This window comes from Tamandua tetradactyla, chromosome X (assembly GCF_023851605.1).
Source record: "Tamandua tetradactyla isolate mTamTet1 chromosome X, mTamTet1.pri, whole genome shotgun sequence".
In the NCBI taxonomy this organism is placed as follows: Eukaryota; Metazoa; Chordata; class Mammalia; order Pilosa; family Myrmecophagidae; genus Tamandua; species Tamandua tetradactyla.
Window position 1 is genome coordinate 151,926,783 of NC_135353.1, and position 18,993 is coordinate 151,945,775.

Below are 18,993 nucleotides of genomic sequence, written 5' to 3' on the forward strand. Positions count from 1 at the left end.
AGGGAAAAGTCTGTAAGGAAAAGAATAGGTGGTGGCTTTATTGAAAAGCCAAGGACAAGATATTTTCTGCAGAATTGTTCTTAGCATAAGGTCACAGAGGCTGAATTCTTTAAAACTGTAGTATTATCATAACTATGGCTGGCATAACCGAAGTCCAGCTTAAAAACTGGAGAATTTGGTAAGAACATTTAATACATCTTTAGGACAACAACATACCCTTCTCTGCACCTGTCAGTACATTCTGGATGGAATGGGAAGCAGTGGCAAGAAATTGTTTTAAAACATTAGGGCATACGTTTTTTAAACTACACTATCTCAAAGCTAAGGTTGATAAAAACAACATTTTTGAGGAGTTTCTCTAAAAGTGAAAATCTCTGAACAATCCCTCTCTTAATTCACGGCCATTAGGTGCCCGTCTCTTCCATTACTTCCCCTTACTCTGTGGCATTGTCTTGAAAATAAGAACTTTGTATCCCCAGAGCCAAGTACACATAAGCATCCTATCAATACCCAGATAAATTAAAAGAAAAAATTTGGCCATAATAGGAAAGTGCTAGAGATCAACTAAATGGGGCTTGAAACATGGCATGGCAGCAAATGAAGCAATGGAGGCTAGCTGCCAGAATGCGATATACCAGAAACAATGGATTTTAAAGGGGGTATTTATTAAATTGCAAGTTTACATATTCTAAGGCTGTGAAAATGTCTAAATTAAAGCAAGTCAATAGAAGTGTCCAATCTAAGGTATCCAAGGAAAGATACCTTGGTTCAAGAAGGCCGATGACATTCAGGGATTCTCTCTCAACTGGAAAGGCACATGGCAAACATGGTGACATCTGCCAGCCTTCTCTCCAGCTTCTTGCTTCATAAAGCTCCCCCAGGGGCATTTTTCTTCATCTCCAAAGGTCTCTGGCTGTGTGGACTCTCCTGGTTCTCATGGCTCTGCTGCTCTCTCCAAAATGCTTCCTCTTTTAAAGGATTCCAGTAAACTAATCAGGACCCATCTGGAATGGGTGGAATCACTTCTCCCTCTAATCAAAAAGTTAATACCCACAATTGGGCACCTCACATCTCCATGCAGATAATCTAATCAAAATATTCCAACCTACATTATTGAATAGGGATTAAAAGAAATGATTGCCCCCTCAAAATTGGATCAGGATTAAAACATGGCTTTTCTTGGGTACAAAAATCCTTTCAAACTGGCACAGAGAGTATGGCAGCAAATGAAGCAATAGAGGGACAATGTTTATTTGTCTTATCAAATGAAGTAAAGTGGGAAAAAAACTTAAAAATTTTATGAGCTGTAACTTTGCTTTAACCAAGCATATTAGATTTAGCCAATAGTTCTGTCCATTTTCTTATACTGGTAATTCAGGAACCGTTTTTATAATCCAACTGTGATCCCTTTGGCAATTGAAGTTCATGGATGGCATCTCTTTTGTTTATATAAACAATGGGAACTTCAGTTGTCTGATCTCATTATCTGCTTACGGCTGTGACTTTGTAAGTAATCTCGCAAAATGAGCAGTTTGGAAGAGTTGTTTTTCATAGGCCAAGCCCAGGGTTGTAGAAGAAGATTTGGAAGGGTATTCATCATTCCTGCTCTTTTTCTTTTTGCTTTTTCCTGCTCTATTCCAATAGTGCTTCCTTTAGTTTCTCATCAAGCAAGAATTATGGTGGGATTGAGAGCACTCAGCCAATATTGTGTTGCCGGGTGGTCAGTAGGAGAGCACCAGTGGACCGTACTGCACATGCTTCCACGAAGATCCCTGCTACCAGGTAGAGTCTGGTCCTATAGAATTCTCTTAAAAGGAATTTCAGAATGTTCTTGTGAAAAGCCTTATTTTTCACTTATACCTTTGAAAATACTCATCACAAGTAGGAAAGACTTTTCTCCCCTTTGTAAGTAGCAACATTCATTTTTACAAAACGTGTTTGAAGCAATTACCTAGGATCCTTGGTTTTTCACTCTGATTCTCAAAGACTAGACCATGGAATGATTGAATAAGAATCATTTAGAAAGATTTTTTAAACAATAGATTTCTGAGTCAGCACCCTGGAATCAATTTCATTTTTGTATTAAGATAAAATTCATGTAACATATAATTATTCATTTTAACCAATTAAAAATGTACAATTCAGTGGTTTAATAGTACATCCACAATATTGAGCAACTTCACAGCTATCTAATTCCAGAATATTTCCATCACCCCAAAAGAAACTCTGTACCTACAAATTCCTTCCTCTCTTCATCCTCTGCAACTACTAATCTGCTTTCTGTTTCCATATACTTGTCTATTCTGGACTTCCCTATAAATGGGATCATACAATATGTGGTTTTTTGTATCTGGCTTCTTTCAGTTAGCATTATCTTTTCAAGGTTTATGCATTTTGTACCACATATCAGTTCTTCATTTCTTTTTATGGCTGAATAATATTCCATTGTATAGATATACCATATTTTGTTTATCCATGTATCAGTTGATGAACATTTGGGTTGTTTCTACCTTTTGTCTATTGTGAATAATGCTGGTATGATCATTTGTGTATAAATACGTATGCTTTTGATTCTCTTGGTTATATACCCAGGAGTGGAATTACTAGGTCATATTGTAACTCTAAGTTTAGCTTTTTGAGGAACCATCAAATATTGTTCCACAGAGGCTGCACCATTTTACGTTCCCATCAGCAATATAGCAGAATTGTAATTTCTTCATTTCCTTATTATCACTTGTTATTTCTTCTCTTTTTCATTTGTTGTTACTTTAGCCATTCTAGCTGGTATGAAGTGATATCTCATTATGGTTTTGATTTCATTTCCCTAATGAATGAGGATGTTGAGCATCCTGCATATACTTATTGGCCATTTGTATATTTGTCTTCTTATTGTTGGATTTTAAGAGTTCTTTATATTTTTTGGTTAGTAGATCCTTATCAGATATATGATTTGCAAATATTTTCACTCATTCTGTGGTTTGTCTTTTTGGTTTCTTGATAGTGTCATTTTTTTTTTCTTTCCAAGTCGAGTGTTTTATTGTTGAAGGTAAAAGCCCACAAAGAACAAGAAGGAAAGTCAGCAGGCATTGTTCCTCATCCTCTCAAGTAAATTTAACATCCTGAAATCTTTTCTTTTTTTCCATTTAAAAAAAAAACAGTTTTATTCACACACCATACATTCCATCCTAGTCTACAGTCATTGGTTCTTATCATAATCACATAGCTATGCATTCATTACCACAGCCAATATGAAAACATTCTTATTTCTTTGGAAAAAAAAATCCCATACTCCTTATATCCTCCTGTGATTGACATTTAGCTTTAGTATAGTGCGTTTGTTACAAATAATACTACAATGTTACTGTTAGCTATCGATGTTAGTTTGCAATAATTGTATTTTTCCCAGACACCATCCTATTATTAACATGTTGTAATAGCGTCATACATTTGTTCTAGTTCATGTAAGAACTTTCTCATATTTGTACCACCATTATCTCATATTTGTACCACCATTATCTTCCACTCTAGGTTTTGCTAAATTATAAAGCCCTATTTTTTATTCTCTAGCTTTCCTTTTGGTGCTGTATATGACCCTAGCCTTCCTCTTTCAACCCTACTCATAGTCAGCTTTATTAATTATACTTACAGTGTTATGCTACCATCACACAGTATTGTGCTATCCGTTTCCGAACCTTTACAATCAACCTTATTAAACATTCTGTATTTCTTAAGCATCAGTTGTCCATTTTCTTCCCTCCTTCTATTTCCTGATAATGATAGTGTCCTTTGGTGCACAAAAGTTTTGATTTTTTTTTTTATTCTTTTGATGTCTAACTGATTTTTTTTTTCTTTTGTTGCTTGTGCTTTTGGTGTCATATTTAAAAGCTCATTGGGTAATTTAAGGTCATAAATATTTTCACTCATGTTTCCTTTCAAGAGTTTTATAATTTTAGCTTTTACATGTAAGTCTTTCATCCATTTAGAGTTAATTTCTATATACGATATGACATAGGGGTCCACATTCATTCTTTTGCTTGTGAATTTCCAGTTCTGACAGTAAAATTTGATGAGAAAACAATTCTTTTCCCATTGAAAGGCCTCAGCACCTTTATAAAAAATCAATTTACCATAAAAATGTGGATTTATTACTAGATTCTTAATTCTTATCCACTAGTCTATATGTCTTTCCTCATGCCATTATTACACAGAATTGATTATTATAGCTTTGTAGTAAATGTTGAATTCAGGAAGTGTGAATCCTCCTACTTTGTTCTTCTTTTTCAACATTGTGTTGGCTAAATGGGGTCCATTGAATTTCCACGAGAATTTTAGAATCAGCTTACCAATTTCTGAAAAGAAGGTAGTTGGAATTTTGATAGGGACTGCATTGAATCTGCAGAGAAAGTTGAGGAGTATTGCTATCCTAACAATATTAAATCTTCCAATCCATGAACACAAGATATCTGGCCATTTACTTAGGTCTTTGTTAATTCATTTCAACAATGTTATGTAATTCTCAGTGTCCATGCTTGAAATTCTTTGGTTAAATTTATTACTAAGTATTTTGTTATTTTGATAGTATTAGTAAATGAATTTTCTTCTGAACTTTATTCTCCAGTTGTTCGTTGCTAGAGTGTAGAGGTACAACCAATTTTGTACATTGATTTTATATCCTTCAAATTGTTGAACTTATTTTTTAGGCATAATGGTTTATTGTGGATTATTTAGGGTTTTGCAAATAGAGTTTGGCTTCTTTCTTTCCAATCTAGGTGCTTTTTATTTTATTTTTGTGCCTAATTGCCCTGGCTAGAACTTTTACCACAATGTTGAGTAGGAGTGAGAGCAGACATCCTTATTCCTGACTCTAGAGGAAAAGCCTTCATTCGGTATTAAATATGAATTAGCTTGTGGATTTTTCATAGATGTTATTTATCAAGTCAAGGAAGTTACCCTCTATCTCCAGTTTACTGAAGGTTTTTACCATTAAATGGCATTGGATTTTGTCAAATTCTTTTCTGCATAAATTAGCGCGAGCAATTTTTTCCTTATTCTGTTAATATGATGTATTATAATGATTATTTTTGTTTATCATACAAACTTTCTGCATTCCAGGGGTAGATCCCATTTGGTCTTAATGTATAATTCTTTAAATATGCTGCTGTGTTTTATTTGCTAGTATTTTGTCGACCATTCATTGAAAATAATTGTAGTTTTCTTTTCTTAAAATGTGTTTGTCTGACTTTGAAATCAGGGTAACACTGGCTACATAGTATGCATTAGAAAGTGTTCCCTCCTCTTCTATTTTATGCAAGAGTTTGAGTATTGGTGTTATTTCTTCTTTAAGCATTTAGTAGATTCACAAGTAAAGTCAACTGGTCCAGAGTTTTTCCTTATTGGAAGATTTTTTTATTGCTGATTCAATCTCTTTACTTGTTAGAGGTTTGTTGAGATTTTCTAGTTCTCCTTGAGTCAGTTTTGGTAGATTGTGTGTTTCTAAGAATCTGTCCATTTCATCTAGATTACCTTATTTGTTGGCATACAATTTTTATTGTATTCTATAATCCATTTTATTTCTGTAAAGTAGGTAGTCATTTCCCCATTTTCATTTTTTTTTTGATCAGTCTATGTAGTTTATCAATTTTGTTAATCTTTTCAAAGAACTACCTTTGGAGTTCAAAGATTTTCTCTTTTGTTTTCTATTCTCTCTTTCTTTTGTTTTGATTCTATTTATTATTTCCTTCCTTCTTCATGCTTTGGATTTAGTTTACTCTTCTTTTTCTAGTTACTTAGGGTGAAAAATTAGGTTATTCATTTCTTGCTTCTTTTCAATGTAAACATAATTTTAAAAACAGTTATAATGTTCTCTCAGAGCACCCTTTTGCTGCATCCCATAAATTCTTGTATGTTGTGTTTTCATTTAATTTCATCTTAAAGTATTTTCTTATTTCCCTTGTGATTTTTTCTTTGACCCACTGGTTATTTAAAAGTGTGCTGACTTTGCCACCCCACTGCCTTGAGCTCTCCATTATTACTGGTGAAAAGTCAGCTGTTAATTTTTGAGGATCACTTGTAGACGTCTCTCACTGCTTTCAAGAATCTTTATCTTTGGCTTTCAACAGTTTGGTTATTATGTGTTTTGGTGTGGTTCTCTTCGAGTTCCCTTGGATTTTGTGGAGTTTCTTGGGTGTGTAGATTGTTTTAAATCAAATATGGGAGGTTTTCAGTCATAATTGCTCCAAATGTTCTGGGAGGTTTTCAGTCATAATTGCTCCAAATGTTCTTTCTGTCCCGTTTTTCTTTCTCCTGTCCTTGAATACCCTTTATGTGTATGTTGGTACACTTAGTGGAATCCTACAGGTCTCTTAGGCTCTGTTAATTTTTGTTATCCCTTGTTTATTTCTGTTCCACAGATTGGATACTCTCAGTTGAGCTATCTTCAAGTTCATTGATTTTTTTCTTCTGCTTGCTCAAATCTACTGTTGATCCTCTCTCTAGTAAATTTTTCATTTCAGTTATTGTAATTTTCAACTTCAGAATTTCTGTTTGGTTCCTTTTTTGTCATTTCTAACCCCTTGTTGATATTTTCTATTTGGTAAGGCACCCTTCTCATGTTTCCCTTTAGTTTTTTTAGATGTGGTTTCCTTTAGTTCTTTGACATATTTAAAATACCTGATTTAAAGTTGTCACATGTAAATCTAAAATCTGGGCTTCCTTAGGGATAGTTTGTATTGATTGCTTTTTGTCCTGTGTATGACCATAATTACTTGTTTGTTTGTATACCTCATAATTTTTGGTTGGAAACTGGACATTTTGAGTATTATAGTGTGACAACTCTAGAAATCAGATTCTGCCTACTCCCAGTGATTTGTTGTTGCTAGTTTCTGTTATGTTGGTGACCTTTTTGAACTAATTATGCAAAATCAGTATTCTTTATCATTTATTGGGCTGTAATTCACATACCATACAATTAACCCACTGAAAATGTACATCTGAATGTGTTTTTTTGCAAATCCTCAGATATATGCAACCATTACTGCAGTCAATTTTAGAACAGCTTTGTTACCTCAAAAAGAAACTCCATATCCTTTAGCTTTCACCTTTCTATCTTTCCACTTCACCCCAAGCAGTCATGAATATACTTCCTGTCTCTATATTTTCCCTCTTTCTGGACTTTCATGTGAATGTAATCATATAATATATCATCTTTTTTGACTTAGCTTTTTCAGTTAACATAATATTTTAAAATAATATTGCCTTGCACAATTACCATATTTTGTTTATTCATTTGTCCATTTAGGATTGTGTTGGGCATTGAATCATGTACCCTACAAAAGGCATGTTCAGATCCCAATCCATTGTCCTGTTGGATTAATCTCTTGAAGATGTTATTTTAGTTAAGGTGTGGTCCAACCAAATCAGTTTGGGCTTCAGTCTGGATTACTGGTGTTCTTTACAAGAAGAATGGCATTTAGTCAGAGAGAAAGAGAAGCCAAGGGAGGAGTCAGAAGCTGGAAGTCAACAGAACCCATAAGAGAAAGGAGAAGACTTGCCATGTGCAGCATCATGTGAAGGAAAAGCCAAGGAACCCCAAAGATTGCCTGTCAGTCAGATGATACCAACCCCAGAACGTAGCAAGCCTTCTAGCCACTGAAACCATGAGACAATCAATTCCTATTAAGCCAACCTACTGCATGGGAAAACTAAAACAGATTTTTTTCCTTCTTTCCCCCATTTTTAGCTGTTATGGAAGTCGAATTGCTGGGTCATATGTTTAACTTTTTGAGGAATTACCAAACTCTTTTCCATCATAGTTAAAAGGAACAAACCCATCTCATTTACTTGTTGGTATGACAAAAATATTCTAAGGAATCAAATACATGGTCAGCCAGAACCTTGCCTTTTATAAATATTTGATTATGAGCATCCAATGGTGACATTTGTTTAGCTGGTCAGTAATTATTTATTGAAAAAATGATCAAATGAATCCAAGACACCAGTTTAAACCAACCTCCCATATTCCACACATACCTGAATCTCAAAAACCACATAGATTGCAAACCATATATATTTCAAAATAGAGGGAGTGTTCCTGGGTTCTCTCCATCTCCACCTCAAGTCCTGGGAGAGTGGGGAGGGGATTAGTAGATGACTTGCTGATTCTGAACATGACTTTGCTTGTTGTACAGTTGAGCCACTTGGGCAAGTGGTGGTGGTCTCCTCCAGCTAGGCTAGCACCTGGTAAAGTCAGAATTGCTCATGGGACTAGACTTGCTTTCAAATAAACAAGAGGCCTCCAAGCCCTCAATCATGAGGCTTACTCTTGTAAAGTCTATGTAGGTAGCAGAGAAGCTTAGACTACTTATAGGCATGCCTAAGTGTTACTTCTGGAGGACCTCTTCTGTTGTTCATTGAGCAAATAAACCCAAAGAAGCAAAGGAGGTTTCCCTTATTGCTTACTACAAGCCTCCAGCTGAAAGGTAGGTGGAGGAAAAGAAGAGATCAGTTCCTTCACCTCCCACATGATTCTGAGTTTCCACCAGTGGTTAGGGCTCATTGCATTGTCCGTCTGCACGTAAGAGCATGGGCTAGACAGCACCAGGGCCTAGAGTCTCTGGTGATTGTCTCTTCAACTCCCCATCACTGAAGCCAGTTCCAGGCTTTCATATGGCCTCTAGGTCCTCATTCTTCTCATCATAGGAGCTCCTAGTGGCTGGCCTACTTCCCCTGGTTCAGATAGGCAGCAATCACCATGAGGTCCAGAGTGTCACCTCTTTGTCGACGTAGTCCTCCTTTGGCTTAAACCAGTTGTGCAACCTCTTGGCGATCTCATAGGTAGCACTGACATCCAGGATTTTCACCATAAGCCCCTTTCAGGAGTCTTTCACTGACTACCACAGGAACTCAGCAATTTGGTCCATGTCCTTGGTGTCCAGGGAGGTGGCAAAGACAAATTCACCCTCCATCTGTAGGAAGTTCTCTTGGAGGAGCTGCCAGCCTCAGGAAAGGGACTTCTACCCCAGGAATTTCTCATTGGGGTAAATGAAGGCTAAGGCATATAAACACATGGATCTCTGATGCATCTATCTCCTTGCTTTTGGAGGGGGTGAGCACTTGAAACAGCTGGAACTACTTCTTTTCTTGGTCCTAAATGACAGCTGCCATGTCCAGGATGAAGGATGTGACTAATGGGAGCTTTATCTTGGGGTGCAGCTGATGATATCAGGGTACTTTCCAGTATTGTCTTCCTTCTAAAAATCTTCACCTTCCCACCTTCCAGAACATGGATCCAGGCCCTCTGTCTACTGTATTTGTATTCACACGTGAAAGCTGCCTCTTCAAAGTGTTTCAAGACCTCACTGATACCCTGGCTTGGATGGGCCAACACTGGTTTCAGGGGGACCCATGGACTCAATCTGGGCATATTCTTAGCCTGAGAGCTTAAGACTCATGTCCTGGGTGAGGGTGGCCATGTCCTGGGTGAGGTACTGTTCCACCAACCCAAGGCACAGCCATCCACTCAGGGACCTAGCAGTGAATTAAGTCTGAGTGACAGTAGGCAACAAGAAGACCTCCTGAGTTGTGGAGGTGCTGCCAGCAAGCTAGATGATATCATGGACTTGGGTGAAATCTCCAGAGGTTATGAGAAGGGTTTGAATAGGCAGCATGATTCTCTGTGTGCCATGGCTACACATCACTCTTCTCAGCTGCCAACCTGTGGACAGGAGCCCTGCCTTGAAAAGGATGCCATCACCTCTGCCAAGCTCCAGGCCCTCTGGGGCAGTACAAAGTGATTGAAGCTAAGGTAAAGGATGGGGAGGAAGTCTGAAGGCAACAGGGCTACCATGGAGCACAGCAAATTACTAAGCAAATCCACCATCTGGAGAAAAGCAGAAACCTCCTCAATCTTCTCAAATATCCCAGCCACGGCCAAATTAAGGACTATCTGGCCTGGTTTCCAGCATGCGTTTTCTATGGGATGGTACTTGTTCTTTGTAGGATGGTAGCTGGTAGGGTCCAAGGGTCCCTTTGTCTCCTCTCTTGGAGCACCTAACCTCTCTTCTTTCACTTATTTTTTTGGTTGCCAGCTTTGGGGGAGTGAAGAACTGTGGTGATATTTTGCATATCACTATTGCCACATCACATGGATTCTCACTGCCCTCTTTACCACTGGAAATGAGTCATTATTGCCTTTAATAAGACTACAGAACCAATTCCAAACACCCCAGAAAATTTTCAGAAAACTCAATGCATGATATTCTGATCCTCTAAAAGCAATCGCAGTACCAAAATCTGGGAAACAGAACCAATAGGGCATCTGTATGTGCAGGCATATGTGTATGTATAGAGATATATTTTAAGAAATTGGCCCATCTGATCATGGTAGCTGAGAAGTCCAAAATCTGTAGGGCCAGCCATCAGGCTGGAAAGTCAGATAGGAGTTGTTGTTATCTTAAGTCCAAAATTCATTGAGTGCTAACAAGCTGGAAACTCAGGCAGGATTTTATGCTGCAGTCTTGAGGCAGAACTCCTTCTCCAGGAAATCTCAGTTTTTCCCCTTTAAGACCTTCAGTTGATTGGATGAGTCCAACTCATGTTTTCAAAGGTAATCTCCTTTACTTAAAATTAATTTGATTATAGATTTAACCACATCTACAACATATCTTCACAACACCCCCTAGATTAGCATTTGATTAAATAACTAGCCAAGTTGACACATAAGACTAACCATCACAACTGCTTAATATGAAGGCTGAAGTATCCCTGCCAATGTTCATGGAAAAAATCTTTTAAACTTTCCATTGTCCTGATGTGTAATTTCATGGAGGCTATGGACTAAATTTCAGGTGCGGAACTGGGGAGAGACCAAGTGGTCATCCATCTGAACTGATAAAACATCCACCCTGTTTCCATTTGGCGTTTTCAACCTCATGTGATTATACTTGGTGTCTCTGAGCCCCTTCAGGCCCCTCACTTGGAACAGGGGTTAGGTGAAAGATATTAAACTTCAGTTGCCCAAAGGGAGTTGAGGGATGAGTGGGAAGGTTTGGTAGGGGGACAGAGAGAGACAGAGGAAGTAGGGGTGTTGAAAGGGGACAGACAAGAGGATTCAAGGGAGCTGCAGGGAAAGGTTACATGTGGTAAAAAGGAAGAAAGGGATTAATGGGAAGGGAGATGATTTCAATGAACCAATTTGGAGAGATCACAAATTTCGCAAAGAGGCCAGTTAAGGTCAACAATATCCTTAATTCTGCCATTTTTGTAGATCTTGTACAGAATTAGTGTCTTAGTGGCCAGACATATAGGCAATGGGGAATAGGAGGGACTGCACCTGGTAAAGTCAGAATTGCTCATAGGACTAGGCTAACTTTCAAATAAACAAGAGGCCTCCAAGCCCTCAATCCTGAGGCTTACTCTTGTGAAGCTTATGTAGGTAGCAGAAAAGCTTAGACTACCTTAGGCATGCCTAAGAGTTCTTCTGGAGGACCTCTTCTGTTGCTCAGATGTCGCCTCACTCTCTCTCAACCCAACTCTGCAAGTGAAATCACTGCCCTCCCCGCTATGTGGGACATCCAGGGGTGAAGGTCTCCCTGGTGACATGGGAGATGACTCCCAGGGATGAATCCAGACCTGGCACCATGGGATTAACAATTCCATCCTGACCAAAAGGGGGAAAAGAAGTGTAACTAACAAAGTATCAGTGACAGAGAGAGTTCAAATAGAATCAAGAGGCTACTCTGGAGGTTGCTCTTATGCAAGCTTCAGTTAGACCTTGCTACCTATCATACCCTGCCAACCCCCAAGCAGGACTATTCCAGCCAATCCTAAAGAACACCTAGGGCAACTGATAAGATTCCTCAACGGTTCCAGGCACTAGAGTTCCAGAAACCTACAACCTCCAGATGGGTCCCTGGTCCAGATAAGTCTTGAAACCTAGCCCAGTCTCTCCAGAATATCAGATAGTTCATCTCCCTACTCCATAGTAGCGATAGACCCTTCCAATATGAAAAATTTAGAATGGCCATAGCCCAAACACCCCTAAAGAGAAGAATGGAAAGATCAAAGGTGATGGTGGAGTTATACAGAGAAGATAGGGTTTAACAAATGAATATGAATGCTGACCAGTGCAAGGATTGACAGCGGCTTACATGGGTCTCAATTTGTCAGAACATGGACATAAAGATGTCCCATAAAATACTTTGGTTTTCATTGGCTCTCCTGATGGGTATCAAGAAAGAATCCAGAGCACCAGAGTGTGGGGGAGAATGTGGCCTTAAGTGCTCTCAGTTTCTCTGCAAGTAGGAAGCCTGGGTGGTCGGAATCAATCCTGGAATCCTAGGGAGCTGGCAGGCTGGTGACTGGCCAATACCACAGGTCACTAGCATGAGAGAACTCTGGTGACTGAAAAAGGCCTCAATTCTCCCAGAATTGGTGACTCTTAAGATCTGTAGATCCCTATGATGCGGGAGTCACATGACCAGATAATCCTCTGGACCGCCAATCTGAGAGATCCATGATGACTAAAATGGACCATGGTTCTCCAGCACATAGAGAAACCAGTCACTTGGAGGACCCTCGATTTCCTGGCATGCAGGCAGTTACCCGGAAAGTTCTTCCCACTGTACCAACAAGGGGAGGTGATGGTGGCAGAAAGGAGTCAGAATTCATAAGTGCTTAGGACAGCTTGCTCAAAAGGGTCCCTGTGGTCAGGCAGTCCCAGTGACTAGATGGGCTCCTTCTTTACCAGTGCACAGGAGTGAATGTGCCAGAAAGCGCTCTAAGTTCCCCAGCAAGGAGGACGGCTGTTGGCTAGAAGGACTTCCAGAACCCTAAACCCCCGCAGGCAGGATCATAGCCGGAAGGCTCCCTTGGGACACCAGTGTGCAGGTACAGTGATGGCTTAAAGGTGCCAAACCTCCCCTAAACAGATGCAGGTGGAAGGCCAGGAAAGCCTCTAGTTTCCAGTTAAACAGACAAATGGGTGCCCAGAACAGACCACCTACCCCACCCCCACCCCGGTCCCTTCATCTGCTTTCCCAGGCATCCAGAGCTTGGGAAGGAGGTAGCCCAAAGTACTTGGGGTTCCCCAGCTTTCAGGAAAAAGGGAGTGTGCAATGACCCACAGAACCCTAGTGTGTAGGCAGAGGGTGCCTATAATGTCCCACAGTTCACCTGAGAACGAAATACATGGATGCAAAGGGACCTGGGTTTTCTTTTCTTTTCTTTTTTTCACATGGGCAGGCACTGGGAATCGAACCCAGGTCTCCAGCATGACAGGTGAGAATGCTGCCTGCTGAGCCACTGTGGCCCACCTGGGACCTGGACCTGGATTTTCAAACACATGTCAGGCTGGTAACCAGATGTTTTGAGAGAACCAGCAGGAGTACATGATGGTGTCTAAAAGGAGCTGTGGGTCCTTTAGCATGTGCAGGCTTATATGGAAAGGATCCTTAGGATGCCAACAGGAAGGCTGGCTAGGGACTGGAAGGGATCCAGGGACAAGAGCACACAGGAAGGAAGGCAGCTGAGGGTGCTCCAGTGCCTCAGTAAGCGAAATGCTTGTGATCAGCAGGAGGCCTGGAGCCCTAGGAGAACCCTTGGGTGGAAGTACTTCAGGGCATCAGCATAGGGACTGACAGTGACCTACAGGGGCTTTGATTCATCAGAATGGGGGTCATGCAGATGGCCCAAAGAATATTAGGAGGCTCAGCGGCTTTGCTGACTGGTATCAAAAATCTACCTGGGGAACCAGAGTGCAGGAGGGAAGGTGGCCTTAAGTGTTCTTGGTTTCTCTGTAAGCAGGAAGAAGACTGTGTGTGTGGGGGGGGGGGGGGGCTGGGGTCAGAATCTATCCCAGAACCCTAGGCAAGCAAGAGGGATAGACAGTGGCTGAAAGAACCCTCAGTTCTCTAGTGAAAGCTAGCAGGCTGGTGACCGTTAAGATCTCTGCTTTTCTGTGGTATGGGTACTTGTGCCCAGATAATTCCCCAGACTGCCACTGTTGAGAGATCCACGATGACCAAAACAGACCACGGTTCTGTAGCATGTGGAGAAACCAGTGACTGGAAGGACAATCGGTTTCCCAGCATGCAGGCAAACTGGTACCCGGAGAGTTCTCCCTAGTGCACCAACAAGAGGAAAAATTCACAAGTGCTCAGGAAAGCTTATGGCCAAAAGGATTCCCATAATGGGAAGGCTGGTGACTAGATTCGCCCCCTTGGCACCAGCACACAGGAGGGAATGTAGCGGAAAGTACTCTAAGTTTCCCAGCAAGGAGGAAGGCCGTTGGCTACAAGGACCTCTGGAACCCTGGAATGTAGGATTGTAGCCAAGAGGTACACTTAGGACACCAGTGTGCAAGTACAGTGGTGGCCCAAAGGAGCCAAACTTTCCCTAAATAGATGCAAGCTCTAGGCCTGGAAGGCTTCCAGTTTTCAGTCTCACAGAGAAATGGGTGGCCAGAAAAATACATTTTAAGAAGTATAGAATAGATTTAAAAGTATGATATGGGTTACAGTTCCATAATTTTTTGCTTTTTCTTCTAGTTGCTCTAAGACACCGGAGACCAAAAGAAATATCAGTATAATGATTCAGTAGTCATACTCATTTGTTACATCCTATCTTCTCTGATATACTCCTTTCTCCTTTTTTTCTCTTTTGTGAAAAATAACATATACCAACATGCAATATATTTGAAAGTACATTGCCACAATTAGTTGTAGAACAGATTTCAGAGTTTGGTACGAGTTACAATTCCACAATTTTAGGTTTTTACTTCTAGCTGTTCTAAGATACTGGAGACTAAAGGAAATATCAGTATAATGGGTCATCAATAATATTCATTTGTTAAACCCTACCTTCTCTGTATAACTTGGGGAAGTTAAATTTTTCAGCCTTGGTTTGCTCAATTTAAAAAGTCTGTGTCATAAAGTAAGCATGAAATATACATGTGAAAACATTTTCAGTTACAGTCCCAGTAGGTTCTTTAGCCCTGCAGCTGCTCTTCCTTTTCACAGCCAGGGCCAGTTTATATCTATCCATAGTCTCTTCCATACCCTCAATTCCCAAGTCCAGAGTTATGAGTCAACTAATCAAGCAGACCCCATGAATGTTTTAAGTAGAACCATTAGTTGATATTCCCATCCTAGGGTGATGAAATCCTGGAATTGACATGGAGGACCTTGAACATCAAGGCTGAGAGGTCGGTCTCCATTGGGTAGGCAATAAGGAGACAGAGAATGGTTTTGAACATGTTAATGTAAACAGCAAAATATGCTTTAGGAAAATTAATCTAGCAACAATATTTATTATAAACTATCTGTGAGTAATGTAACTAGGTAGGAGGCAAAAGATGAAAACATAGAGAAGTCAGTAGAGAGCTTTGCCTCACTTGTTTAGGAGTTTGTAGTTTATCCCCCAAGCCATGGGAAGCAACATTAGGAGAGCTAATCAGAGATGTATTCATAGCCAGGCCATCTGGTTTAAGTGAGAGGGGAGATTTGAGGAGAATAAGATTGTAGACAGGAAGGCCTATTTGGAGATGATGCCAGCAGTCAGAGGAAATGAAGATGAAGACCCAAATGGGAGCAACAGCAATAGGCAATGGCAGAGTTGGAGAAGAGGGTTAAAGAAATTTTTAGGAGGCAAAACCAGCAGGATATGGTGATATACAATATGAGGGAATAAGAGGAGTTAGAGCGCTAAATCTGAAAGTTCTATCTTGCTTGTCCCCTGAATGATGAAGCAAATACACTGGAAGAAAGAGGTTTAGGGATAAGACAGTGACTTCAGCTTTGAGCATCATGAGCTTGAAGTACATGAGGGATATTCAAATAGAGATAACAATCCAGCAGGAGGATGGAATTTGGGAAAAAGATCAAAACTAGAGTATGAGAGGAGAAAGTCTCCTATGTGCAGAAATAGTGAATGTTGTAGAAGTAGATTAAAGCATCCAGGGAAAGTTCATTGATAAGGAAGAATTGTGGAGTAAAGATAGATGCTTGAGAAATAACGACACTTAAGAGCTAATCAGAAGAGGGGCCTAAAATTGAAACATAAGGATAATCACAGAGATGAATAGACTTGCATATTTAAAGGAGGAGAGGATGAAAAATAGTATTCAGCAGAAAAGTCCAGCATTATAAGGCCTAAAACATGTCCAGTGTATAAGTAACTTCTGTCCTTAGGAAGAATAAATCAGTGGAGTGATGAGGATAGATGCCTTAATCTCTCTGGTACAAATGACTGAGATTCAATAAGGGACCAAACAGAGAAAGCAGAAATGAGGCCTGTGGTTTGGGGGTGAGGTGCATATATCTGGGGAGATGGGAGAACGAACTGTACTAGGTGACTGAATGTGCAGAGAAGTCAGGTCATTTTCTAGCATGTGGTCTTTTAATAGAATAGGTATATCTGGAGGTAGGCCTGGATATGGGGAGAAGGACATGAGTTTGGTTTTGTACATGTAGAATTTTCATGTTTTAGAAGATCATTCACAAAGGGATTTCCAACAAGCAGTTGGAAATACAGGCTTAGGACTCATGGAAGAGAATGTACCTGAATTTGTTGATTAGGAAATACCTGGCATGTGCTTTAGTTTCCTGGCTGGTAAATCAAATACCACACAATGGGTTGGCTTAAACAATGGGAATTTATGGGCTCATGGTTTTGAGGTTAGAAGTCCAAAACCAAGGTATCCTCAAGGCAATGATTTTTCCCAGAAGACTGTGGCAATCTGGGGCTGGCTGCTCACAGTCCTTGGTTCTTGGCTTTTCTGTCACATGGCATTGCACAGGGCAGCCTCTCCTGGCTTCTTTCCCTTTCAGGTTCTGTTTACTTTCAGCTTTTGGTTGCTCCCTCTGGGCAGCTTTTACTCTCTTTGGAACCTTCCCTAAAGGTTTAGGTTTCAGAAAAACGATTAAGGACCATTCTGATTCAGCTGGGCCACACCTTAACTGAAATAACCTCATCAAAAGGACTTATTTTACAAGGGTTCACACCCAAAGGAATGGATTAAGCTTAAGAACATGCTTTTCTGGGGATACATACAGCTCCATGCCACCATAGAATGGAAATGATAGTGAATCGCTAAAGATGAATGACCTTGCCAAGGATAGGAATTTAGTGTGGGAAAGGAAGAATACTGATGAATAAGTCTGAGTAATGATCCCTGCATTAGTCAAGATAGGCCATGCTGCCTTAGCTAAAAAAGCCCAGAAGTTTCAGTGATTTAATATCACAAAGGTTTGTTTCTGACTCATGCAAAGTCCCATACAGGTTCAGTAGCTCCCCAGAGTATCTGTCCTCCATATGTTGCTTAAGAGAGCCAGGATGTATTTCTGTCTTTGGGCTCTAATATCTCAACATTTCACTGAGAAAGGAGAACAGAGAGTTAGAAGATTATACAGTGGCTTTTAACGTGTTCAGCCCAGAAACGGCAGCCATCACTTCTCACAGTCTATTAGCCAGAACTCATTACATGGCCGTGTTGAACTGAACTTTCTGACTTCTGATAGGTTTGGCCAATGGGGGCGCGTAGGCAAAAGGCTCACAAATGGGTTTCTCCATAAACTCAGGAAGAACAGAAATGGTCATTTTTACCATGCCTTCCTTTAGTGAATAAGAGGAAATGAGAGAGGTTAGGGTAGTAGCAGGGAATTATAGGGCTATGAGTGCCAAGGGAGAAGGGAGGCTCAAAAAGGAAGACTTGTTGTATTTAAGAGTGTGGCCCATACTTTCGGCCAGTGGATTTGTCACCTGTGAGGTCACTGATGAATGTTGAGACACTAGTGACTGTACAGTGAACCCAGACAAACCCCAAGCCTCAAGGTTCTCTTCCTCACTCACTTGATTTAGCCAAGCTGAGCCTTCCTTTTCCTGTATTTTCCACCTCACAGAACCTCAAGCTACTCGGTAAGGAGGACATAAGAGAGAGGGAGTCAGGGATAAAAATTGGAGGTTTGAGAATCATAAAATAAGTTTTGGGAATATTCACTGGGAAAAAAGCAGCATGGAATTGTCCAAAGATGAAAAAGAGAATTACTGAGCATGTTTTTAGCTAAAACCATATGGCAAACACAAGTACTGGTTTCAATCAGTACTCTTTTGTGATTTTTCCCTAAAATTATTCAGTTGCCTAGAAGCAGGAACTAAAAAAGTATACTACCTATTAGGAGTTATTCCAAGGATGGAGATTGTATTTGTTTTCTGTTGCTGCATAACAAAGGCTTAAAAACAACACACACAGACTTCCTGGAAGATGGCGGCTTAGTAAGACGCGCGGATCTTAGTTTCTTCTCCAGGACACCTACTAGGGGAGTAGAAACGATACAGAAAGCGCCCAAAGCCACAACAGAGATAAAAAAGACAGCGTACCCCATCCTGGAACGGCTGGCTGGCTGAGAGAAGCAGCTCGGGTGAGATCGCGGAGGCGCGCGGGCCTTACCGGGCGGGGTGGCAAGCGGCCGGAGTTACTCCCTTCCCCCTTCCCGGGCCGGCTGGGAGAATTGGAGAGGTGGTCCCCTGAAACCAAGGCGACTGGCGCCCACACCACGCGCAGCCCCCGGACCAACTGAGAGAATTGGATTGGAAACCCCCAGGCCGCGGAGAACGGTGACGGGTGGGGGAGGCCCATTCCAAACCCGTGACTCCCAGGGAACGTGCACTCTCTCGGGCGGGCCGCTGCCGCTGGCGCCCTCCCGCCACGCTTGTTGCCCAGGGCCGACTAGGAAATTCGGACGGGCTCTTTCCCTGGCTGCGGCGACCAGCAACCCTCCCTGCGTTCGGACACCCTTCCTGCGTTCGGACCCTGGGCCGGCTCAAGCCGCTTCGGCTAGCGAACCCCCAGGACGGCGAGAGTTTTCCAAAGTTTAAGGTCCCACAGCACCTTTTACTGGTGGGACCCGCAGACAAACGTGTGCCACGAGCGCCACCTACTGGGCAGGATAAGAAAAACAGAACCCAGAGATTTCACAGAAAAATATTACAACCTTGCTG

General features: G+C 41.0%; 2 pseudogenes; both read right to left on the reverse strand.

The window, feature by feature from the left end:
• Nucleotides 1-8,446: 8,446 nt before the first annotated feature.
• LOC143672126 (DNA ligase 1 pseudogene) lies at nt 8,447-9,513 on the reverse strand (annotated as a pseudogene).
• Nucleotides 9,514-9,536: 23 nt separating this feature from the next.
• Nucleotides 9,537-17,592, reverse strand: LOC143672127 (DNA ligase 1 pseudogene; annotated as a pseudogene).
• Nucleotides 17,593-18,993: the final 1,401 nt, after the last annotated feature.